At 34.2% G+C, this 26,781-nt stretch overlaps 1 protein-coding gene and 2 long non-coding RNA genes across 3 annotated transcripts in view; all 3 read right to left on the reverse strand.

The window, feature by feature from the left end:
• On the reverse strand, positions 1–26,138 carry LOC136035531 (uncharacterized). Its single transcript, XR_010619461.1, has 3 exons — positions 22,113–26,138; positions 20,610–20,691; positions 1–355 (listed from the first exon to the last, which is right to left on the reverse strand). It is a non-coding gene; the product is annotated as an uncharacterized LOC136035531 (long non-coding RNA).
• Positions 1–26,781, reverse strand: part of LOC136035530 (tRNA-queuosine alpha-mannosyltransferase-like) — a 162,673-nt gene that overhangs the window by 5,308 nt on the left and 130,584 nt on the right. The gene's annotated exons all lie outside the window — the stretch shown is intronic.
• LOC136035527 (uncharacterized) lies at positions 7,952–9,160 on the reverse strand. The gene is made up of 2 exons (XR_010619460.1): positions 9,110–9,160; positions 7,952–8,939 (listed from the first exon to the last, which is right to left on the reverse strand). It is a non-coding gene; the product is annotated as an uncharacterized LOC136035527 (long non-coding RNA).

Genomic DNA, 26,781 nt, shown 5'->3' on the forward strand with positions numbered 1-26,781 from the left:
TTTTAGTGTTGTTTTTTTCTTTTTAATGAAGAAAACATCTAACCAACTAGAAATTAAATCCAAAATATGAGCGTTTTGCAATAATTTAAAAGGGAAAAGCTTTATAGGAAATCGAAGAAAATATATAAAAACACTATATCATTTTTCAAAATAAGGATTCTTATGCAAAATGCCAACACCTTCCAGATTCAGGAGTCACCTGATCCTAGATAAATCAAAACCTTCCGAAACAGGGGTTAGCGGCAAATATTCATTCATAGTTAACTCGGCCCTTTTGCCATGAGAAAGAAGAACACGGACTGTATGGGTCTGAAATCATCTTCGGCTTCCCATCTTGTCCAACAACGCCAACAGTCTAGAACAAAAGAAACGATTTAGGACAGTCACTCTTAATTCACATTAGAAATTGTTCTAGTGTGAAATCGTCCCCGTTTCGTATTGTTAGATATTGAAAATGGACTTATAGATATCAGTCCAATGGTGGTTCTAGGCCTGGGCAGAGGGGGCTACTGTCCCCCTGCAGATTTCCTGATATCAGACCTTAAATTCCTTTTATTTTGCATTTTTATACTCCTATGGTATACCATGCCCGCCCCAAGGAATATGAGGCTTAAAACCGCTACTGTATCAGTCATGGTTGAACTTCGTTGAAGTAATAATTCTATGACTTTTAATTTTACTGTAGATATTTCTACAGTATACTTTCAAATTTCATTTTTGGGAATCAACAACATTGGGAATAAAAAATTCTATCCAGGGTTTAGTTCCTAAGGCTGCAAATGATGTCGGAGTTAAACTGAGGCTCTGAATATGATAATATTCATGTTTTAAGGGGAAATGCCTGTCCAAATGAATTTAATATATCTTCAATGTTAACCATCTTTAGTGTGCTATTGAGAAGTACTTAAGAGATTTTGTCGATCCTCCTATTGGTTTTTAAAGAAAAAAGAGGCGGATAAATGTTGTTGATTCCCAAAAAAGAAATTTGAAAGTTCCTTTTATAAATCGCGACCCTAACTGTTATATGTTGCTTGGGATATTGCTAAAACTTGAATAATTACCAAAAATGTCTGGAGTGATTTTGGATGGTGTACGATTCTGACGAATTCTGTCTACAAACGTTTGGACGAAGGGATTTCCAGAGTCTGGCTCTGGTATTTGGAGTAATACAATAGTACAAAAGGATAAAGTAGGGGTCTTTATCGTTTTTGTTTCTGTTTTCTCCTACCGGTTTCGGTTCTGTCTTTTTCTTTTTCATTTCTTTTTCTTTTTTTTATAGGAAACTGAAAAGACACAAAGCGGATAGCCGTCTTTTTACTATCATTTTTTTTCTGCTAGCATTTTTCTTTTATTAAACTGGTTTTTCTTCATTTTCCATGTTTTGATTGTGAATAGTACGTAGGGCAGTTTAACGACTTTTTATATTGAATTTGTGATACTTGCAATCTAGCGAGTAGCACTGTCTTTACCCTTTCTGGATAAAAAAATAAATGCTACTGTGGAAATTAATCCAATATTAATGCAGTCTTACCTGTAAAGTAACTAAAGCAATCTAATCGAATTTCTTTGGGTTCACTGACTACACCAAAGCTGATAATAGTAGCTCGGAATAAAATGACCAAGCTACTTGACAGCTACATGAGAACTCTACACCTAGACAAAGAGGCGTTTCTTGTGAAGTACTGATGTAGTGTGCAGTACTGGTAAAAATACGAGTGCGGGTTAAAATCCTGAAAATATCTTCAAAGTCATATAATCCTTTTGAATATATCTGCAAGACATATAACCTTAGTTCATTTATCACAAAGAACATGAATGTTCGATGGAACAGCAGTCGTATTATGATAAATATGTATTCTAAACGAAAACAGCCACTGCGTAACTTCTTCAATGGAAACCTTCATGACCTTAAAATCAAAAATCTTGAACTTCACAGCAATGACAAGTCAATTGTATAACCTGCATTGGGGTTCTTCGCCCCTTCAAACAGGCAACTGTGAAAGTTAGTTGTTATAATTATGATTTGGCAATTAAAGTCTTGCTGATGATCAAGAGATGGCAGTGTTTTTCAGGTAGATTCCCGAAACTAGTAATATGGCTGAGTCAATCAATTACCAGAAGGAACTATTAGCTGTTGAGCTCAGGAGACATTCTTCGACCAGCGCTAAGTTTGATTTGATGCTTTTCACAAAAGTTGACATTTTGCCTTGCAATTTATGAAAAAACGAGGCTTATGGACAGTGAGTCGGTCCTCAGTCCATCTGCTCGCTTCTCCAGGACTTCATTTCCGAGCAGAGAAGCAAAAAAGAACTTGATCAAACCTAATTGAATTCCATATCTTTTCCTATCAGCGTCGCTCCTACTTCGGCAGGGACTAACCAAATTGGATTACCAGAGACTTCTCATCAATAAAGTAGCTTGTTTGCTAAGTGTCCCGACACCAGTGATTGGGCTACGGATGAACTCTGTGATATAAAATGTGAAGAATATAAACACAGTGTATTGCTTCAATTGCTTTTGATGATTGTTTAAGAGATATTTGTAGCTATCAAATAAAACGGTTCATCAAATAAAACATGTTTAATTGTTTTGGGTGTCGGTCTTTACTGTTAATTCGGAAAAATAAATGAATTTAATTCTGGAAGTATCTTTCTGTTTATTCTTGACATTTTTCTCATTTTCTTTTTTCAGCTCACTTTGCCCTTATCGTTCTAGTCCAGAGAAAAAGAACGCCAATTTAGTCATAATATCGTTATGTACGCATGATCTTGAAATTAGTAACTAAAAATTAGTTTTTTTGTGCTTTAAAATGTAGTTTCTTTTCTGTAATAGGAGTAACTAGAAAGAGAATAGAAAATAAACCCCGTTGCTCCCGCACCTACTTTCTATCAATTTCTGTCTACACCTACTTTGTCAAAATTTGAGTTTCCTATGGCAACAAAACTTTGGGGCTTGAAGGTTTTTCAAAAAGGTGGACGCCATGTGCTAAATTTTCAAGGTGTGTTTTTGCAGAAAAGGAGAAAGAATTTCCTGAAAATTTTGAACCAAAGTTTTCTTTCTTTTATGTCCTTTTAGAAAGAGGGGGTTTACTTAAAAAACTAAAATCATATATTGTTATTTTAATTTTGAAATTAGATTTTTTTTTCTTTTTCTAAATGAAGCAACTTTTGATAAATCAGGTCAAAAAACTTAAAATATGTTTTTTTTGGCGGGTTATATCGTGGCTATGATGGTTGTATCATTCAAACAACAGATTTGTTCTGTTGTATGAACAAAAGTCATTTGTTCATATTTTGTATATTACCGTGTCTTCAAAATTAAGTTTGAAAGTTTTTACCTGCAGAGTAAATCACCTGCAGTAGACAGAAAATTATTGTATATTTCAAACAAAAAACAAACAACAGATAAAATATTTGGGAATTTCTTAAGCAGTGAAACTTGTTCAAACATTAAATAAGTCTTCCTAAAAAAAATACTTATATAAATAAAATAAGACCTTCAGTAAAATACAATCTCTAAAACTAAAATTAAAAGTCATAGAATTATTACTTCCAACGACGTTCAACGATGACTGATACAGTAGAGGTTTTAAGCCTCATATTCCTTGGGTTGGGCATGGTATACCATAGGAATGTAAAAATGTGTAATAAAAGGAATTTAATGTCTGATATCAGGAAATATGCAGGGGGACAACAGTCCCCTCTGCCCAGGCTTAGAACCGCCATGGACTGATATCTGTAAGTCCAGTTTCAATATCTAACAATACGTAACGGGGACGATTTCACACTAGAACAATTTCTAATGTGAATTAAGAGTGACTGTCCTAAATTGTTTGTTTTGTTCTAGACTGTAGATGTTGTATGAATATTTGCCGACAACCCCTGTCTTGGAAGGTTTTGATTTGTCTAGGATCAGGTGACCCCTGAATCTGGAAGGTGTTGGCATTTTGCATAATAATCCTTATTCTGAAAAATGATAGTGTTTTTATATATTTTCGTCCTTTTCTATAAAGCTTTTCCCTTTTAAATTATTGCAAAACGCTCATATTTTGGATTTAATTTCTAGTTGGTTAGATGTTTTCTTCATTAAAAAGAAAAAAACAACACATAAAAATATTATTAGAAGGACATTTAAGCTGATAATTGACTTCTCTTAAAATAAAATTCTGCCACTTTGCACGAAGGTATTACCATTACTCTTTATACATTTATAGTTATTCATACATTTTTGAATGTTCCTTCAGTAACGAACTCTTTTCTTCTGAAGAGTTTCATTTGGAAAGCATAGCATACACTATACTAAAAAGTATGGACTGATATTTTCCCGGGGAGTGGTGGGGGTCACGAAGGGGGTTTTTAACGAGATTTAAATATGGACATTTTTCAGTCCCTATTTTATATTGTCTTTTTGTTTGCTGGGAGAGGGGGGGGGGGCTTATAAGATTTTTTTTTCCATTTCTGAATAGTTTTGAAAATTGAATATTTTTTTTGTGTTAGGAAGAAGAAAAAAAAAACACAAAAAGATTAAATGAGCATAATAGCCATTAATTCACATTTCTTACAAACGAGAGAATTCTATCAGTTAACCCAATTCTTTTTTTGGCATACTTTCTCTAGAATTTACATATAATTCTCATGTCACACGTTGTTTGTCTTCTATTTATCATAACGACAGATACAGGCAGTTGAGAAACTCTTATCCTAGTTTAAATAACAAAAAAAAAAGACTGGCGAAAATTGAAGTCGAACAATCAAATATGTCTTCCTGAGAGATTGCCAGTTATATATGTAAGGGAAAAGTAACTCATCTTTAAATTCTATTGGTTTGAAGAAAGTGTACTTTTTAAAATACAAATGTTAATTAGGAGAATAATATCACTAGCTGAAATTGTAAAAAACAATGAAAATTTTTGAGTAAAAAGTAAAAATCTCACTATACATTTAATGCTTCATTGAAATCCTTGCTGTGCGTGTTTTTGTTCACTTTCCCAGGCAAGAGATTTCGGTGAAATCCATAGTACGCGATGGTGATCTAAGAGAGTCATATAGTCTTATGAAATCGCGCTCTGTATTGCAAAATAGATGGCGCAATGCTTCCTGACAGCAAAATGATGGCGCTCCTACTTTAAGGGCTTTTTTACTGTTTGGTTTTCCTTATTATTTAGCTATGAGAATGGGATGGACTCTAGCTTGGAAAAGGGAAGGTTTGCCTACTTATTGCTACCAATTTATGTTTCTGAACTACGTGATATACCCTTTTAGGTGGAAATTTGCTTTTCAGGTTCAATTTCCGCTCAATGTTTTCTTATTTGTCGTCTTGCCCCAGCAAGTAGTGGCAGTTAGTAGTTTTGTTTCTATGAGCTTGTTTCCTGTGAGTTCTATGATCTCACGATTTATCCCTTGGCATCTTTGTAATATCTTCTGTTGAACAATATATATTTAGAGTCTCCAATATAAGGCCGAGTATTGAGGCATAAATTTAAAGCTATCTCCTAGAAGCAACGAGCCTGATAGAATTTGTCTAATTTTCAAAAAAGGACACTTCTAAGAACGCGAATGATCTTGATGAATATTAAGGGCCAAAGAGGGTCAAAATGATATCAATTGAAATTTACCGTTCCATTTGCAAGTTAAAAATACAAGAAAAGAGTTTTGAAAAACTAAAACAACTGAATAACAATACGGCGACTTTGTTCAATTTGTTAAATTTCTAGTACGATATACACCATATAGTAACCATACAAAGTTACCATAGGTAACCATACAAAGTTACCTATTTACACAACATGTTCAAGAACAAGTTCAATGACTTGCTTTCAGCAGAAATCAGGGAGGAGACCGTCTACGAAATCATGGATGCAAAATTTTATTCCGTAATGGCAGATACAACACCCCACATTCTGATAAGCTTGCGATCATAATCATCGCTATCAGCTCGAAAAGGAGACTTACTGGGAGACTAATAGATTTTAGTGAGACTAATGATAAAACTGGGCAGAATACGGTAGAAAGTATAATTGTAATGTTGTCAAGGAGCGAAATTCCTCTAATAAGCTACTCTGTTCCACAAAAGCTAAATGTCTGGTCACTTTAATAGAGCCGGGCAGACAATATATGAACTTCTCAATCGTTGTGTGCTTTATATACCCAATAAGACCCACAAACCGAACATTGTCATGGAGCATAGTTGTAAATTCATCTCTTTTGACAGTCGGGACTTTCAATGTCCTTAAGGAAATGTACATGCTCGTTTTTTTCTACAAAATGTCTTGCTGCTCCAAAAAGAAAATTTCTATTCGATTAAAAAAACCTTAATCTTCGAAACTGAAAAATTTCATTCTCTGGGCCACGATTGCAAGAGGGAAACTTGAAGAAAAGGAGGTCAATTATCGACACACTTATCGATAGACGCATTTCTTTTGTAATACAGCGACACGCCTTCTTTTTTTTACTATCTCTATCAGCCGGAAGCCTGGTTTCGCGTTACGAACATGACGTCATTAATAGATTTTTATCTTTTTTTTTCAGTTTTTTTCCTTTTTTGGTGGTTTTAATATTTTTTTTATTTTTTTTACGTCATATTGAATACCAGGAAGTAATTTACAAGCCAGTCGACATAGTTCAAATTCCCTGTATCTCCCAGGGTTTCCACCACACGCGCAACAACTAAAAATAGGCGTACCAATAAAACTGTTATGAAATATTAACCCACCAATTCTTTGCAATGGCACGCGACTTGCCGTAAAAAAAAGAATGGAAAACATAATAGAGGCAACAATCTTGACAGGGCCTTTTGAGGGTGGGGCTGTTCTTATTCCTTGCATTTCCATGATTCCAACGGATCTGCCTTTTCAATTTAAAAGATTGCAATTCTGGATTCGATTAGCATTTGCAATCACCATCAACAAAGCTCAAGGGTAATCATTAGAAAAATGCGATATAGATCTTAAAACAGACTGTTTTTCCCATGGACAATTGTACGTTACATGTTCGAGGGTCGGTAAACCTGACAATCTATTTATATGCACAGACAATGGGTCAGCGAAGAATGTTGTATATTTGCAAGTTTTACATAGTTAATTTATAGTGTGTATGTATATGTATTTATCTATCTATCTATTTAAAAATAAGTTGTATGTATGCATTTTTGTTTATTTGTAAAAAGGTAAAAACTACAAAAAAAACTAAAAATAAAATACTAAAAAAACTAAAAAAGCTAAAAAACTAAGTCGGTAAACCTGACAATCTTTATATGCACAGACGATGGGACAGCAAAGAATGTTGTATATTCGCAAGTTTTACGTAGTTAAAAACACATATATATATATATATATATATATATATATACTAGCTGTTGGGGTGGCGCTTCGCGCCCCCCCCAAGCCCCCCCGCGCGCGTAAGTCGTTACGCGCCATAATAGTTACGCGCCATTGTAGTTGTGTCCCTATGTCCCACCTGTGAATATAGATAGATATATATATATGGTTTTAACTACGTAAAACTTGCGAATATACAACATTCTTTGCTGTCCCATTGTCTTTGCATATAAATAGATTGTCAGGTTTACCGACTCTTGAACATGCAACATATAATGGTCCATGGGAAAATCAATCTGTATTCAGATCTATACCTCATGATTCTAATGATTGCCCTTGAGCTTTGTTGATGGTGATTGCTAATCGACCATTCCCTGTCTAGTTTTTTTTTCTTTTTAGTTTTTTTGTCCCGGTCGTCATTTATATCCCCCTGTTTCCCCCGGTGTCCCCGTTGTAGTTGTGTCCCTGTGTCCCGGTCGTCATTTATATTCCCTGTGTCCCGGTCGTCATTTGTATCCCGGTGTACCGGTCTGTATATACATTCGTTTTTTAGTTTTGTTTTTCTCCTTTATTTTTTTCCTTTTTTTTTCTTTTTTAGTTTATTTAGATTTTTAGATTTTTTAGTTTTTTTATTAGTTTTTAGTTTTTTTTTCTTTTTAGTTTTTTTGTAGTTTTTACCTTCTTTTTAGTTTTGTTAATTTTTTTTTTACTTGTGTCCTGGTCGTCATTTATACTCCCTGTGTCCCGGTGCTTTGTTGATTGCTAATCGAACATTCCTTTTGTCCTGGTCGCTTTCTCTTTGAGTGTCGTCATTTATTCTTTTCTTTTTTAGTTCTTTTAGTTTTTACCTTTTTTATTTTTTTTTAGTTTTTAGTTTTTTTAGTTTTTTACCTTTTTTTAGTTTTTTTAGTTTTTTTAGTTTTTTAGCTTTTTTATTTTTTTTATTAGTTTTTAGTTTTTTTGTAGTTTTTGCCTTTTTTTTAGTTTTTTTAGTTTTTTAGCTTTTTTATTTTTTTTATTAGTTTTTAGTTTTTTTTGTAGTTTTTGCCTTTTTTTAGTTTTTTTAGTTTTTTAGCTTTTTTATTTTTTTTATTAGTTTTTAGTTTTTTTTGTAGTTTTTGCCTTTTTTTAGTTTTTTCAGTTTTGACGTCACCTGATCCAGTTTTTTCAGGTGACGTCACCTGATCCACGATCCACAGATCCACAGACAACTTATTTTTATATATATAGATAGTTTTTTTTTTTTTACTTATGTCCTGGTCGTCATTTATACTCCCTGTGTCCCGGTGCTTTGTTGATTGCTAATCGAACATTCCTTTTGTCCTGGTCGCTTTCTCTTTGAGTGTCGTCATTTATTAGTTTTTTCCTTTTTTTTTTTAGTTTTTTACCTTTTTTTAGTTTTTTTAGTTTTTTTAGTTTTTTAGCTTTTTTACTTTTTTTATTAGTTTTTAGTTTTTTTTTGTAGTTTTTGCCTTTTTTTAGTTTTTTCAGTTTTTTTTTTAGTTTTTTATTGGTTTTTACCTTTATAGTTTTTTTAGTTTTTTAGCTTTTTTATTTTTTTTATTAGTTTTTAGTTTTTTTTGTAGTTTTTGCCTTTTTTTAGTTTTTTCAGTTTTGACGTCACCTAATCCAGTTTTTTCAGGTGACGTCACCTGACACATCCATCCATCCATCCACAGACAGACAACTTATTTTTATATATATAGATATATATATATATATATATATATATATATATCTATATATATAAAAATAAGTTGTCTGTCTGTCTGTGGATGGATCAGGTGACGTCACCTGAAAAAACTGGATCAGGTGACGTCAAAACTGAAAAAACTAAAAAAAGGCAAAAACTACAAAAAAACTAAAAACTAATAAAAAAAATAAAAAAGCTAAAAAACTAAAAAAACTAAAAAAAGGCAAAAACTACAAAAAAAACTAAAAACTAATAAAAAAAATAAAAAAGCTAAAAAACTAAAAAAACTAAAAAAACTAAAAAAAGGTAAAAAACTAAAAAAACTAAAAACTAAAAAAAACTAAAAAAAAGGAAAAAACTGAAAAATAAGCTAAAATAAAGGTAAAACCAATAAAAAACTAAAAAAAAAACTGAAAAACTAAAAAAAGGCAAAAACTACAAAAAAAAACTAAAAACTAATAAAAAAAAGTAAAAAAGCTAAAAAACTAAAAAAACTAAAAAAACTAAAAAAAGGTAAAAACCAATAAAAAACTAAAAAGAAAAAAAGGAAAAAATTAAAAAAAATTTTCATCTAAAAAACTAAAAAAAACTAAAAAAGGTAAAAACTAAAAGAACTAAAAAAGAAAAAAATAAATGACGAAACTCAAAGAGAAAGCGACCAGGACAAAAGGAATGTTCGATTAGCAATCAACAAAGCACCGGGACACAGGGAGTATAAATGACGACCAGGACATAAGTAAAAAAAAAAAAACTATCTATATATATAAAAATAAGTTGTCTGTGGATCTGTGGATCGTGGATCAGGTGACGTCACCTGAAAAAACTGGATCAGGTGACGTCAAAACTGAAAAAACTAAAAAAAGGCAAAAACTACAAAAAAAACTAAAAACTAATAAAAAAAATAAAAAAGCTAAAAAACTAAAAAAACTAAAAAAAGGCAAAAACTACAAAAAAAACTAAAAACTAATAAAAAAGCTAAAAAACTAAAAAAACTAAAAAAAAGGCAAAAACAAAGCACCGGGACACAGGGAGTATAAATGACGACCAGGACATAAGTAAAAAAAAAATTAACAAAACTAAAAAGAAGGTAAAAACTACAAAAAAACTAAAAAGAAAAAAAAACTAAAAACTAATAAAAAAACTAAAAAATCTAAAAATCTAAATAAACTAAAAAAGAAAAAAAAGGAAAAAAATAAAGGAGAAAAACAAAACTAAAAAACGAATGTATATACAGACCGGTACACCGGGATACAAATGACGACCGGGACACAGGGAATATAAATGACGACCGGGACACAGGGACACAACTACAACGGGGACACCGGGGGAAACAGGGGGATATAAATGACGACCGGGACAAAAAAACTAAAAAGAAAAAAAAACTAAAAACTAATAAAAAAACTAAAAAATCTAAAAATCTAAATAAGCTAAAATCTAAATAAGCTGTAAATGACGACCGGGACACCGGGACAGGGAATGGTCGATTAGCAATCACCATCAACAAAGCTCAAGGGCAATCATTAGAATCATGAGGCATAGATCTGAATACAGATTGTTTTCCCATGGACCATTATATGTTGCATGTTCAAGAGTCGGTAAACCTGACAATCTATTTATATGCAAAGACAATGGGACAGCAAAGAATGTTGTATATTCGCAAGTTTTACGTAGTTAAAACCATATATATATATATATATATATATATATATATATATATATATATATATATATATATATATATATATATATATCTATATTCACAGGTGGGACATAGGGACACAACTACAATGGCGCGTAACTATTATGGCGCGTAACGACTTACGCGCGCGGGGGGGCTTGGGGGGGGCGCGAAGCGCCTCTACCAACTAGGTGTTGGGGTGGCGCGAAGCGCCACCCCAACAGCTAGTATATATATATATATATATATATATATATATATATATATATATATATATATATATTCACAGGTGGGACATAGGGACACAACTACAATGGCGCGTAACTAATATGGCGCGTAACGACTTACGCGCGCGGGGGGGCTTGGGGGGGCGTTAAGCGCCCCCACCAACTAGGTGTTGGGGTGGCACAAAGCGCTACCCCAACAGCTAGTATATATATATATTCACAGGTGTACACAGGGACCGACTTACGCACGTGGGGGGGGCTTGGGGTGGTTGCCAAGTGCCCCCACCAGCTAGGTGTTGGTTTGGTGTGAAACGCCACACCAACAGCTATCTATCTATATCTATCTATCTATCTTCTGTATACATAAAAATAAGTTGTTTGTTTATGTGTTTGTACGCATATGATGTCATTATAAGTATATAAGGCTTTGTATACGACGTCATTATAAGTATATAAGGGGACGATTCTAAGAGAAATTTCAGTATACATCCTACGATGGCAGAAGAAACAGCCGAAGAAGCTGCTCAAAGAGTTAATTCAAAGAAAAATGTTAGGATAAATCCTACAATGGCAGAAGAAACAGCCAAGGAAGCTGCTCCAAGATTTAATGCCCAAAGGCTTGCGGCTAACAGAGAAAGTAAGAAAAGAAAGCGTGCCGAGGAATCACAAGAACAACGTCAAAACAGGCTCGCGGCACAAAAAGAAATTACCAAAATAAACTGTGCTGAGGAATCACAAGAACAACATGAAAACAGGCTCGTGGCTCAAAGAGAAATTACCAAAAGAAAGAGTGCCGAGGAATCACAAGATTAATGTGAAAACAGGCTTGAGGCTCAAAGAGATAATGCCAAAAGAAAGCGGGCCGAGGAACCACAAGAGCATCCTAAAAATCATCGCCTGGCATTCAGGTACAGCCCATTCGATGATTTTAGCTTGAGTAGATGTGTTCAAATCGGGACTATGTCTAAAATTTGTCCCTATTGCAATGCCTTGAAATTTAATGGTGAAGCAACGGGAATATATATATATATATATATATATATATATATATATATATATATATATATATATATATATATATATATATATATATATATATTTATATATATATATATATATATATATATATATATATATATATATATATATATATATATATATATATATATATATATATGGGAAAAACAATCTGTATTCAGATCTATACCTCATTATTCTAAGATTGCCCTTGAGCTTTGTTGATGGTGATTGCTAATCGAACATTCCCTGTGTCTCCATCGTCATTTTTGTTATGACGGTGACGTCATTAAAGATATTTAAGACATGCGTTCACGTAGAAATCTATTAATGTTTAACTGTAAAATGACAGATGAACTTACAATGGCAACAGCCGAGGAAGATGCTCAAAGAGTCTATGCCAAGAAACTTGCTGCTGATAGAGAAAGTAAGAAAAGAAAGCATGCCGAGAAATCAAAAGAACAGCAAGGAAACAGGCTTGAGGCTGATAGAGAAAGTAAGAAAAGAAAACGTGCCGAGGAATCAAAAGAACAGCAAGGAAACAGGCTTGAGGCTGATAGAGAAAGAAAGAACAGAAAGCGTGCCGAGGAACCACCAGAGCAACGCAAAACCAGACTTGCTGCTAAAAGAGAAATTGAAAAAAGAAGGCGTGCCGAGGAACTACCAGAGCAACATGAAACCAAACTTGCTGCTAAAAGAGAAAGTGAAAAAAGAAGGCATGGCGAGGAACTACCAGAGCAACATGAAACCAGGCTTGCTGCTAAAAGAGAAAGTGAAAAAAGAAGGCGTGCCGAGGAATCACAAGAACAGCAAGAAATCAGGCTTGCTGCTGATAGAGAAAGTAAGAAAAGAAAGCGTGCCGAGGAATCAGAGCAACCTGAAAGTTATCGCCTGGCATTCAGGTACAGCCCAGTCGATGATTATAGCTTGAGTAGATGTGTTCAAATCGGGACTATGTCTAAAATTTGTCCCTATTGCAAGGCCTTTTCCTCATTGGAACTACGTCAGAATCTAAGCGTTTTTTTTCACAAATCAGAAAATATAACTCATGTTTCCAAATGACGTCGTTTGGAGCCCAAATCGAAAATCCAGATCAATTTATGTCTACTTTCAAAGTAAAAGGGCAAATTATTCATAGAGCAGGGTCCCTTCTACCATTCTCAGACGTGAATCATAAATTTTTACAACTGTACTTCATCAGTGATAGAAATTCTGAATTGAATGCACGTTGCGAAATTTCTCTCAACGTTGAAAGGACAATCGTTTCCCAATTGCAACATATTTTCAACGAAAATAATAATTTAGTGCGTCTGTTCAAAACAGCCATCGATTTGATGCCTACTGATACGCATAAAATTGTTATTTCCGCTGACAAAACGCCTCCTGGCCAACATGTGCGTAGATACAATGCTCCAACTATCGACGAAGTGGCAATCGTTATGGTCGGTGATCAGTTTTTACCTCGAGATATTATTCTTCATAAGCGAAACGCTCAGTTGTTAAGAATTGCTGAAACTCATCGATGCTACGATGCCCTACAATATCCTATCATTTTTTGGGATGGAGCCGACGGCTATCACTTTAATATTAAATTGATGAATCCAGCCACTAACAAAGAAATGAATAAGAAATGCAGTTCAATGCATTATTATTCCTATAGACTAATGATTCGGCCGGATGAAGAAAATTATATTTTAAAATGCCGTCAATTGTTTCACCAATTCGTCGTTGATATGTATGCTAAAATTGAATCAGAACGTTTGCTATATATCCGCCTGAATCAGACCAAGCTCCGCTCTGAACAATACATTCATTTGCGAGATGCAGTTATAAATGACGGTAATACCACAAACGTTGAAAGATTAACAATTTTACCTTCGTCATATGCTGGCAATCCCTGTCATATGCATAAATATGCGCAAGATGCTATTGCGTATGTTCGTCTCTATGGTCGTCCAGATTTATTTATTACATTTACATATAATCAATCTTGGGACGAGATACTGCAGTTTTTACTTCAAGGACAATCGGCGGTTCATAGACATGACATTACGGCCCGTGTCTTCCGGCAAAAGTTGAAATCACTGATAAACTACATAGTAAATTTTGAAGTGTTTGGGTCAGTGCGATGCTGGATGTACTCAGTGGAATGGCAAAAACGAGGTTTGCCACACGCACATATACTAATCTGGCTACATAAAAAAATTACTTCGAACTAAATTGATGATGTGATTTCCGCTGAAATACCTGATGAAAATGTCGATAAGGGGTTACATGATATTATTGTAAAAAATATGATACATGGACCTTGCAGTGCACTGAACGAAAATTCACCATGCATGGCCAAAGGAAGGTGCACAAAGCAATATCCTCGACTTTTAGTATCCAACACAATTACTGGCAATGATGGTTACCCACAATATAGAAGAAAGTCTACTGAAGATGGCGGTAAAACACCAATAATAAAGAAGCGTAACGGTACCACCATCGAAGTAGATAACCAGTGGGTTGTTCCATATTCCCCATTATTACCAAAAACATTTAATGCACACATAAACGTTGAATACTGTAACTCCGTAAAGGCAATCAAATACATATGTAAATACGTCAACAAAGGCAGTGACATGGCAGTTTTTGGCTTGCAGCCCGAAATCAAAGATATCGACGAAATCGTACAATATCAGGCTGGAAGATACATAAGCAGTAATGAAGCTGTTTGGCGAATTCTTTCATTTCCGATACATGAACGTAGTCCAGCTGTTGTTCACATAGCGGTACATTTACAGAATGGTCAACGTGTTTATTTCTCGGAAACCAACGTGCAACAAAGAGCCCTGAATCCACCGGATACAAAGTTAACCGGTTTCTTTTCGCTTTGCAAAAATGATTCTTTTGCAAAAAAACGGCTGTATACTGAAGTGCCTTCGTATTACACGTGGAATACTAAAAATAAAGTATTTGAACGTCGAAAACAGGGTAAGTCAGTTGACGGCCAACCTACTATCTTCAAAGATACCACGATAGGAGGACTCTACACCGTTCACCCCAATCAACATGAATGCATCTTTCCACGCCAGCTTTTGGTGAATGTACCCGGTCCGACATCCTTTGAGTATTTGAGAACTGTAAACGGTACTATACATGACACTTACCGTAGTGCATGCCAAGCTCTGAATTTATTGGAGAATGACCAACACTGGGATAACTGCATCAATGACGCGTGCGAAACGTCAACTCCAAGTCAAATTCGTGCATTGTTTGGCATCATTTTAACAATTTGCTCTCCATCAGCTCCTACAGAGTTATGGGGAAAATATAAGTCAAAAATGTCCGAAGATATACTCCATCGAAAACAGTTAGAGACGTCAGATATGACTTTTGATTTTACATCAGAAATTTATAACTACACTTAAGTTATTATAGAAGATTTGTGCGTACGTATGGCAAACAAACCTCTTCAGGATTTGGGAATGCCTTCACCTAACCGTATCGCTGCTGTTTCGACATGTGTAGAATTGGATCGTGAACAAAGTTACAGTAAGAGTGATCTGTATGTACTCGTATGTACAAAATAACATTTCCAAGTTAACGTCGGAACAAAAAGACATTTATGATACGATAATGCATTGTGTCGATAACAACGTTGGAGAAATTTTCTTTTTGGATGCGCCAGGAGGTACTGGTAAAACGTTTGTGATAAAACTGATTCTGGCATCAATTCGATCAAAAAATGATATAGCGTTGGCAATTGCGTCGTCCGGAATAGCCGCAACATTGCTGCCTGGTGGAAGAACTGCTCATTCCGCTTTGAAATTGCCTCTGAATTTGCATTCTACAGAAACTCCCACGTGCAATATTTCCAAATCATCTGGGATGGGTAAAGTATTGCAGCAATGCAAACTTATTATTTGGGATGAGTGCACAATGCCACAGAAAAAATCGCTCGAGGCTCTGGATCAATGCTTGAAAGATTTGCGAGGGAAGATTCAGGCTTGCGAGAGATTTCAGGCAAACATTACCTATAATACCTAGATCAGCTCCTGCAGACGAAATGAATGCTTGCCTGAAAAATTCTAATTTATGGGCACACGTAAAAACATTAAAATTAACTACAAATATGAGTGTCCGATTGCAAAACGATGACTTTGGTCAAACATTTTCAGATCAATTGCTGGCAATTGGAAACGGAAAGCTCCCAGTAGACTCAATTCCAGGACGTATACAACTACCTGCTGAATTCTGTAATTTAGTGACGTCCAAAAATGAATTGATTGAAAAAGTATTTCCGAATATTCTAAACAATATTAAAAATAATAAATGGCTAAGTGAAAGAGCGATTCTTGCACCCAAAAATATAGACGTCCACGAAATTACCAATATTGTTTTGACCAAGATTCGAGACCAGGCAGTCCTTTACAAGTCAGTCGACACAGTTTTGGAACCAAATGAGGCGGTTAATTATCCATCTGAATTTTTAAATTCCGTGGATCTTTCAGGGTTTCCACTACACGTGCTACAGCTAAAAATAGGCGTACCAATAATACTGTTAAGAAATATCAACCCACCAAAGCTTTGCAATGGCACACGACTTGCCGTAAAAAAACAATGGAAACGTAATAGATGCCACAATCTTGACAAGGCCTTTTTAGGGTGAGGCTGTTCTTATTTCTCGCATTCCCATGATTCCAACGGATCTACCTTTTCAATTTGAAAGATTGCAATTCCCAACTCGATTAGCATTTGCAATCACCATCAACAAAGCTCAAGGTCAATCATTAGAAAAATGTGGTATAGATCTTAATACTGATTGTTTTTCCCATGGACAATTGTACGTTGCATGTTCGAGGGTCGGTAAACCTGACAATCTATTTATATACAGCGACAATTGGACAGCGAAGAATGTTGTATATTCGCAAGTTTTACGCAGTTAATGTGTATTTTATCTATCTATCTATCTATCTATCTATATAAAAACGAGTTGTGTGTATGTATGTTTGTTTGTTTGTAAAAAGAGCGTTTGCATATGACGTCATTATAAGTACATAAGGCTTTGCATATGCCCAGACAATGGGAAGGCCAAGAATGTTGTATATTCGCAAGTTTTACATAGTTCAAAACACATATATAAATTTAACTATATTCATAGGTGGTACACAGGGACACAACTACAATGGCGCGTAACTAATATGGCGCATAACGACTTACGCGCGCGGGGGGCTTGGGGGGGGATGCGAAGCGCCCCCCCCCCCAACTAGGTGTTGGGGTGGCGCTTGGCGCCACCCCAACAGCTAGTCTATCTATCTATCTTCTATATATATAAAAATAAGTTGTCTGTATGTGTGTGTGTGTGTGTCTGTCGAGTGACGTCATGTTCGTGTGTCGACTGACGTCATGTTTTCGACGGACAAAATTACAGACCGGGACATTGGGACACAAATGACGACCGGGAAAAAAAAACTAAAAAAACTTAAAAAAAGGTAAAAACTACAAAAAATAAAAAGAAAAAAAAAACTAAAAACTAATAAAAAAGCTAAAAAACTAAAATAAAAACTAAAAAAGAAAAAAAAAAGAAAAAAAAAGAAAAAAAGAAAAAAACTGAAAAATAAAGGAGAAAACCAAAGCTAAGAAAATGAAAATAAAAAAAAACTAAAAAGGTAAAACTACAAAAAAAAACTAAAAAGAAAAAAGAAAAAAAACTAAAAAAAAGTAAAAACTTTAGCGTAAAGAGCGAGGCGTTGAGAAGGGAACAACCCCTTTCATGCACGGGGTAATTTCTGTTCGTTTTACAGAACAGAACAACAAAACGAACAACAGTTCGTTTTCTGTTCGTTTATTTAGTTTTTTTCCTTTTTTTAGTTTTTTTTCATTTTTTTTCGTTTTTTTCAGATTTTTTTTTATACAAGATAGTTGTTAATTCTTTTAAGTTTTTTTTATTGTTTTTTTTTTATATTGACGTCATACTTAGTGACAGACAGACGAACGGAGAGACTCTACATTTTTATATAGATAAGATAGGAAGGGTTCATCTTTTCCTAAATACCTCGCTCTTTACGCTAAAGTATTCTTAGTAATTTTAACTATTTATTCTACAGCCTTTACGATTGAGGCTTCATTCTTACAGAATTGGGACAAAGTCTTGGCTTTAGCGTAAAGAGTGACGCATTAACGAGGGGACAAACCTTCTCAAATACCTCATTAAAATATACGAACATAGAAGTTTATTACGTAAGTTGATTCGTAAGTTACGCATATTTTTCACTAATAAAAACTTCCAGAAGAAATTAAAAGTTCTAGGTGCTTTATTAAGCAGCCAAAAGATCGGAGAGCAAACAGGCCTCCTACCCCACCCCTTTTTTCTCAAAATCGTCTGATCTAAACTAAGAGAAAGCCATTGAGCCAAAAAAATATATGCAGATTTCGTTTTTAATTATTCAAATGCGGAGAGCCAAATTCAAAATGTATTAATTCAAAAAAGTTCATAAATTAAATAAAAAAAAAGTTTTTTAAATAAAAGTAAAGAGCGACATTAAAACTTAAAACGAACAGAATTCACTCCGCATATGAGAGGGGCTGTTCCCTCCTCAACGCCCCGCTCTTTACGCTAAAGTGTTGTACTGGTTTAGAAAGTAGAGTTGAGAGAGAGAGAGTCAAACTTTAGTGTAAAGTGTGGGGCGTTGAGGAGGGAACAGCCCTCTTCATATACGGAGTAATCTGTGTTCTTCTTAAGTCTTAATGTCGCTCCTTACTTTCAGTTAAAAAAACTTGTTTTTTTATTCAATAAGTTACTTGATGAAGATGATTTTTATGTTCAAATAAGTTAATCTTTTTTTTTCCGCCACAATTGTAGATTTTTTCTTTACATTTGACCGAAGAAACGTTGGCTCAGTTGAAAAAACTTTTTCATATTTATAGGAAAATTGGAGGGCAACTAAGCCTCCTCTCCCACCCTTTTTCTCAAAATCGTCGGATCGAAACTAAGAGAAAGCCATTTAGCCAAAAATAGAATTAATAATCAAATTTGATTTTAATAATTTATGGGCGGAGAGCCAAAATCAAACATGTATTAATTCAAAAATGTTAAGAAATTAAATAAAAAAACTAGTTTTTTCAACTGAAAGTAAGGAGCGACATTAAAACTTAAAACGAACAGAAATTACTCCGTGTATAAAAGGGGATGTTCCCTTGTCAACCCCCCGCTCTTTCCGCTAAAGCTTTTTACTGTTTAAAAAAAGTAGAATTGAGAAAAAGAGTCAAACTTTGGCATAAAGAGCAAGGTGTTGAGGAGGGAACGGAATCTTTCATATACGGAGTAATTTCCGTTCGTTTTAAGTTTTAATGTCGCTCCCTACTTTCAGTTAAAAAAAAAAATTTTATTTAATTGCTAAGAAAAAGTCGAACACTTTTTCCTGTGTAATCTGTGTTCATTTTTTTCTCAGAGATGAGCTGCTTGTCATGTATTTCTTTCATGAGCTATTTTGTATCACTTTCATGGATTACCTAAATATTTTATGTTATCACCTTGCGACAGCGGAGTGGTTAGCGTCACGCCTGGAAATGTGTGGGATCTACGTTCGATCCTCCATGTCGTAAGGAAGTAATTCTATATTCAGTTGTGTGTTTAAATTTGTTTCCAAATGTTGAAAACTACAGTACCCGAAAAAAAAATTATGTAGCTTTTTGGGGGCGTATAGCTTGCACTAAGCTCACTTTTTCTCAGAGATAAACTACTTAAATACTGTATCCATGGACCAAAGTTCAATTGCAAGTGTTGCAAGGACTTTACAAACTGAAAATGAATAATCAAAGATATGCATTTGATTTAGCGAACAGAAGAGCTTTATTTACAGCCACTATCTTTTTATGGTATTAATTAAAAAACACAGGTATTTTCAACTGAAAGCAAGGAGCGACATTAAAACTTAAAAAGAATATAAATTATTCCTTATATGAAAGAGCCTGTCTCTTCCTCAAAGCCTCGCTCTTTACGCTAAATTTTTTTTATTGTTTTGAGAATTAGAGTGGTAAGAAAGAGCCAAACTTCAGCGTAAAGAGCGAGTTGTTGAGGGGGGGGGTTCTAGCATTCGGTTTTATGCTACTGCAATTGCATTTTCTACTATTTCCACAAAACGAGTAAAGTAACGAAATGCTTTCATGTTTATTCATAATTTACTTACATGTATATCTGGGCATCACCTATTATGGAAGAGGGCCGGTGGATATTTGTGTAGGTGGGGAAAGTTTACTTGAACTTCAAATGCAATTGTGTGCCCAAATTTCCTAAGTCTAGAATTTTATAATATATAAATATTGACCAAATTTTTTTTCGGAAGAGAAGTGGAGGGGGTAAAATTATTCTCAAATCCACTTGATTCCTGGGAATGTTTTTCCGTTCCTTTTTCCGAAAATCAGTGAAGATGGCGCTCATTTTACCCAAGAAAATCTGTTTAAGTGTATGTAAGATAATATTACATTTGCATTTTAATAGGACTAAAATTATAGTATGTAAAAAGATATCAATTGCTTAATCCACTCCAGAAGAGTCGAATCCAATGCTAGAGATAAAACCAATTTGAAAGCTTTCAATATGGCTCTTTACTTTTTCCAAAAATCCTTAAAAATATTAATCTCCAAGACACACGAATATGAATAAAAGGGTTAAAAAAACGAACATTAACTTACCTATCTGATCCACAGTGAGTTATATCAAGGCCAAAAATATTGTGCATGTGGGGGAAGTGTACTTGAAGGTCAAAATGCAATCCTATAATAGATAAAATTTTAAAGAAGTTCTGCCTTTTTTGGGAGGGGGAATTACTCTCAAATCTCCTTGATTCCCAGGAATATTTTAATCAGTACTTGTAATAGGGGTTCTAAGAGGGGGGGGATAAATATTTTCAAATTAAACTACAGTTTCACTTTTGTATCTTCAATTAAAATAATAATAATAAAATAAATTACTTTAAAAAAAAAAAGTTCAGCTTTATGTTTTGTTGTATAGCTTTATTCCGTTTATAATAAAAGCTTTTTAAACTGGAAGCAAGGAACAACATTAAAACTTGAAACTAACAGAAATTATTACTTCTCTGAGGGAAGTTGTGCCCTCATCAATAACTCGGTTTTTAAGCTAAAATTAAAATTTTTTCCCAATTCATTAAGAATTACTCCTGAAAACAAAGAAAGGGAAAGAAAAATGAAAAGAGAAAAAACAAATAGGTGAAAAACGAGGATTTTATCAGCCAGTAGCTAAATATGAAAAACAAGCAGATATTTCGACAAGGACCTCCGCCAAGTCGTCCTCAGTGCTCAAAGAAAAAAAAAAAAAAAAACAACAGCAAAAAGAAGTTCAGCTTTATGTTTTGTTGTATAGCTTTACTCCGTCTATAATAAAAGCTTTTTCAACTGAAAGCAAGGAACAACATTAAAACTTGAAACTAACAGAAATTATTACTTCTCTGAGGGAAGTTGTGCCCTCATCAATAACTCGGTTTTTAAGCTAAAATTCAAATTTTGTCCCAATTCTTTAAGAATTACTCCTAAACCATAAAAGCCGTTTAATTAGAATAAATAACTCAATTAAAAAAGCTAAGAAAAACATTAGCACAAAGAGGGAGGTATTGATGAGGAAGTGACCCTCTTCATATACGGCAAAATTTCTGCTCGTTTAAGTTTTAACAATGCTCTTTGCCTTTAGTTGAAAAAACTCGATTTTTTCTTTATTTTCTTATCGTTTTTAAAATAATACAGAGAAATCGTGCTCCTCCTCTTTGGAAAATTCACTTTTTTCAAGTGAGATGTATACAAATATTGAAAAAAAGAAAACGCTTAAAATGCTTAAAAAGTAAAGTAGGCCTACCTCTCCACCAAAAAACCAATATCTGTAAGTACTTGCAGATGACGAATGTCATATGTATAAACGGGTTTTGATCATATTAAAGAATTTAGCAAACACACACAGCTAAACATACCTCTAAACAAACGGGTTCAATAAAGACGTTTAAAAAGAAATCAATGCCTGAATCCGTTACAACATGAGCAAATCTAATGCCAGAAATACAACCAATTCGACTTTCGACCAACTGTTAATAAGACTCTTAAATTTTATTTTTCAAAAAATGCTCAAAACATTAATGTCCAAAACATACGACGCTAAATAAAAGCATTTATAAACTAACAATAACTTACATATCTGTTCCACAGAAAGTTATTCCAAGGCCAAAAATATAACTAATTCAACTGTTGGTTTCTCGTTCAAGACGTAGACACTTAGGAGGGCCAAAGCAGGACCATAGCTACTCTTAACTCAAGAACTCCTGATTCCACATGCATGTAAAGTAACTAAACAAAAAAATGTTCGTCATTTTCTCTATTAAAAGATATTGGGTATTTGGGTATTATTGCAATAACATGCTATTAGGTAGGTGTCGAACAATATCCAAACAATATGTGGATGTTGGTTGTCAAAGGACCATATCCGCAATATCTCAGGAACAGCTGAGGGTATTAATTTAAGACTTTGAGGACGTTTTAAAGTTCAAATTAGTGAAGAATTTAGAAACAATGCCTCAAGGGATGCCAAGGCACCCATAGCCCCGGGGACAAGCCTAGTAAATGGCACAATGTACTCATTGTTAGCTCTTGTCCAATTGTTAGCATTTGTCTAAATCCCTACTAAGCAGATACAAATTTGGGCACTCAATTGTATTTTGAAGTTCAAGTAAACTCCCCCCACCGATACAAAATCCACCGGCCCACTTCCATAATAGTTGATGCCCAGATATACATGTAAGTAAATTATGATTAAACATGAAAGCCTTTCGTTACTTTACTCGTTTTAGAAAAATAACAGAAAATACAATTGCAGCAGCATAAAACTGAATTCCAGAAACCCCCCCCCCCCATCAACGCCTCGCTCTTTACGCTGAAGTTTGACTCTTTCTTGCCACTCTACTTTTCAAAACAACAAAAAATTTAGCGTAAAGAGCGGGTCGTTGAGGAGGAGACAGCCCCTTTCGTATACATAATAATTTACATTCTTTTTTAGTTTCAATGTCGCTCCTTACTTTCAGTTGATAATACCTGTGTTTTTCAACTAATACCATACTAGGAAAGTGGCTGTAAATAAAGGCCTTCTGTTCGCTGAATCAAATGCATATCTTTGATTATTCATTTTCAGTTCGTAAAGTCCTTGCAACACGTGGAATTGATTCTTGGTCCATGGATACAGTATTTAAGTAGTTTATCTCTGAGAAAAAGTGAGCTTAGTGCAGTCTATACGCCCCCAAAAAATTGCGTATATTTTTTTTTCGGATACTGTAGTTTTCAACATTTTGGAAAAAAATTAACACAAACAGAAGAATTCTTTACGACATGGAGGATCGAACGTAGATCCCAGACCTTCCCGGGCGTGACGCTAACCACTCCGCTGTCGCAATGTGAAAACAACAAGTATTTAGATAATACATGAAAGAGATACAAAATAGCAACTCATGAAAAAATTACAGGACAAGCAGCTCATCTCTGAGAAAAAAAAAGAACGCAGATTATACAGGAAAAAACGTTCGATTTTTTCTTAGCAATTAAACAAAAAAAGTTTTTTGAACTGAAAGTAAGGAGCGACATTAAAACTTAAAACGAACAGAAATTACTCCGTATATGAAAGATTCTGTTCCCTCGTCAACCGTTCGCTCTTTAGGCTAAAGTTTGACTCTTTCTCTCAATTCTACTTTATTAAACAGGAAAAAGCTTTAGCGGAAAGAGTGGGGGTTGATAAGGAAACAGCCCCTTTTATAGACGGAGTAATTTCTGTTCGTTTTATGTTTTAATGTCGCTCGTTACTGTCAGTTATAGAAACTAGTTTTTTCATTTAATTTCTTAACATTTTTGAATTAATATATGTTTGATTTTGGCTCTCCGCAGAGAAATTATTAAAATGAAATTTTTATATTAATTCTATTTTCGGCTAAATGGCTTTCTCTTAGTTTCGATCAGACGATTTTGAGAAAAATGGTGGGAGAGGAGGCTTGCCCTCCAATTTTTTCATAAATATGAAAAAGTTTTTTCAACTGAGCCAATCTACAATGGTGGCAGAAAAAATGATTAACTTATTTGAACCATAAAAATCATCATCAAGTAACATATTAAATAAAAAAAACAAGTTTTTTCCTTATTTTTAGTTTTTTCTTTTTTTCTTTTTTAGTTTTTTATTTTTTTAGTTTCTTCTTTTCTTTTTTTAAATGTTTTCTTTTTTTTTTCATTTTTTATTTATTTTTTTTATTTTTTTTATTTTTTTTTTATTTTCTTTTAGTTTTTTTCTTTTTTTCAGTTTTTTTATAGAAGGCAGTTTTTAATTCTTTTAAGTTTTTTTTTAATTATTTTTTTTTATATATTAACGTCATACACTATATTAACGGACAGACACTATATTCTTATATATATAGATATGAAGGGTTCATCTCCTCCTAAATACCTCGCTCTTTACGATAAAGTATTTTTAGTAATTTTAACTGTTTATTCCACGGCCTTTATGATTGAGGCGTCATTCTTAAAGAATTGGGACAAAATTTAAGCTTTAGTGTAAAGAGCGAGGCATTAACGAGGGGGAAAACCCTATCATATACCTAATAAAAATATACGAACATAGAAGCTCGTTACGTAAGTTGATTCGTAAGTTACGTATATTATTTACTAATAAAAACGTCCATAAAAAATTAAAAGTTCTAGTTGCCTTATTAAGTAGCCAAAAGATTGGAGATCAACCAGGCCTCCTCCTCCACCCCTTTTTTCTCAAAATCGTCCGATCAAAACTAAGAGAAAACCATTGAGCCAAAATAAAATAATATGCAAAATTTCGTTTTAATTATTCAAATGCGGAGAGCCAAAATCAAAACGTATTAATTCAAAAACGTTCATAAATTAAATAAAAAAAACAAGTTTTTTTTACTTAAAGTAAGGAACGACATTAAAACTTAAAATGAACAGAATTCACTCCGTATATGAGAGAGGCTGTTCCCTCCTCAACACCCCCTCTTTACGCTAAAGTTTTGTACTGTTTTAGAAAGTAGAGTTGAGAGAGAGAGTCAAACTTTAGCGTAAAGTGTGGAGCGTTTAAAAGGGAACAGCCCTCTTCATATACAGAGTAATGTGTGTTTTTCTTAAGTTTAATGTCGCTCCTTACTTTCAGTTAAAAAAACGTGTTTTTTTAAATTTAATATGTAAAACTAGAACTCCTCCCCCACCCCTTTTTTCTCAAAATCATCTGATCATAACTAAGAGAAAGCCATTTAGCCAAAAAAAAAGAATTAATATGCAAATTTCATTTTAATAATTTGTGTGCGGAGGGCCAAAATCAATCATTCATTAATTCAAAAACGTTCAAAAATAAATTAAAACAAGAGCTAAGAGCTTTTATGGCACTTGTGACGAGGCAAGAAGAGCTAAGAGCCAAGAGCTCTAATGGTAAGAGCTCTAACAAAATTCTAAGAATCAATAGATTGATTTAAAAGGAAAATCATAAGCTTAATGCCGGTCAAGATTTAAAATAAGAGCTCTGAGTCACGATGTCCTTCTAATTATCAAAATTCATTAAGATCCGATCACCCACTCGCAAGTTATAAATACCTCATTTTTCTAATTTTTCCTCTCCCTTTAGCCCCCCAGATGGTCGAATCTGGGAAAACGACTTTATCAAGTCAATTTGTGCAGGTCCCTGAAAGGCCTACCTATTTTCATCGTCCTAGCACATCCAGAAGCACCAAACTCCCTAAATCACTGAACGCCTCCCCACAACTCCCCCAAAGAGAGCAAATCCAGTATGGTTACGTCAATCACGGATCAAAGACATTTGCTTATTCTATCCACCAAGCTTCATACCGATTCCTCCGCTTCAAGTGTTTTCCAAGATTTCCCCCTCCAGCTCCCCCCAGTGTCAAAAGATCTGGACGAGATTTGAAATAAGAGCTCTGAGACATGATTCCTTTTTAAATTCAAATTTCATTAAGATCTGATCACCTATTCGTAAGATAAAAATACCCCAATTTTCACGTTTTCCAAGAATTCAGGTTTCCCCCTCCAACTCCCCCCAATGTCACAGGATCTGGTCGGAAGTTAAAATTAGAGCTTTAAAGCACAAGATCCTTCTAAATATCAAATTTCATTAAGATCTGGCCACCCTTTCGTAAGTTACAAATACCTCATTTTTCCAAATTACCCCCCCCCCCCAACTCCACCAAAGAGAGCAAATATGGTCCGGTTACTTCAGTCACGTATCTAACAGGTTTTTATTCTTCCTATCCAGTTTCATCCTGATCTCTCCGCTTTAAGTATTTTCTAAGATTTCCCATCCCCCCCCCCCAACTGCCCCCCCCCAATGTCACTGGATCCGGTTGAGATTTACAATAAGAGATCTGAGTTACAAGGTCTTCCTAAATATGAAGTTTCATCAAGATCCTTCACACGATATCCTTCCAAACTTCAAATTTCTTAAAGATCCGATCACTCCTTCGCAAGTTAAAATTACACCATTTTTTATGATTTTTCAGAATTATCCCCCCCCCCCACCCCAATAGAGCAGATCCGTCCCAATTATGTAAATCACGTGTCTAAGACTTCTGCTTATTTTTCCCACCACGTTTCATGCTTTCCAAAAAAAGCTACAAAGCTTTCCAAAAATGCAAAATCATATTCATCAATCCGGCCAAAGGTCAACACTTCCCATAAAAACCTCAGAGGTTAGACTCTTACCACTTTCTAGGAATAAGCTGAAATCAGGGTGCTAGGAAAAAAAAACATGATAAAACCAAAACTTTATAATTATAACGCATTACTAACGTATGATGTCATTCACCATCTTATT

This window comes from Artemia franciscana, chromosome 14 (genome assembly GCF_032884065.1).
Source record: "Artemia franciscana chromosome 14, ASM3288406v1, whole genome shotgun sequence".
Lineage (NCBI taxonomy): Eukaryota > Metazoa > Arthropoda > Branchiopoda > Anostraca > Artemiidae > Artemia > Artemia franciscana.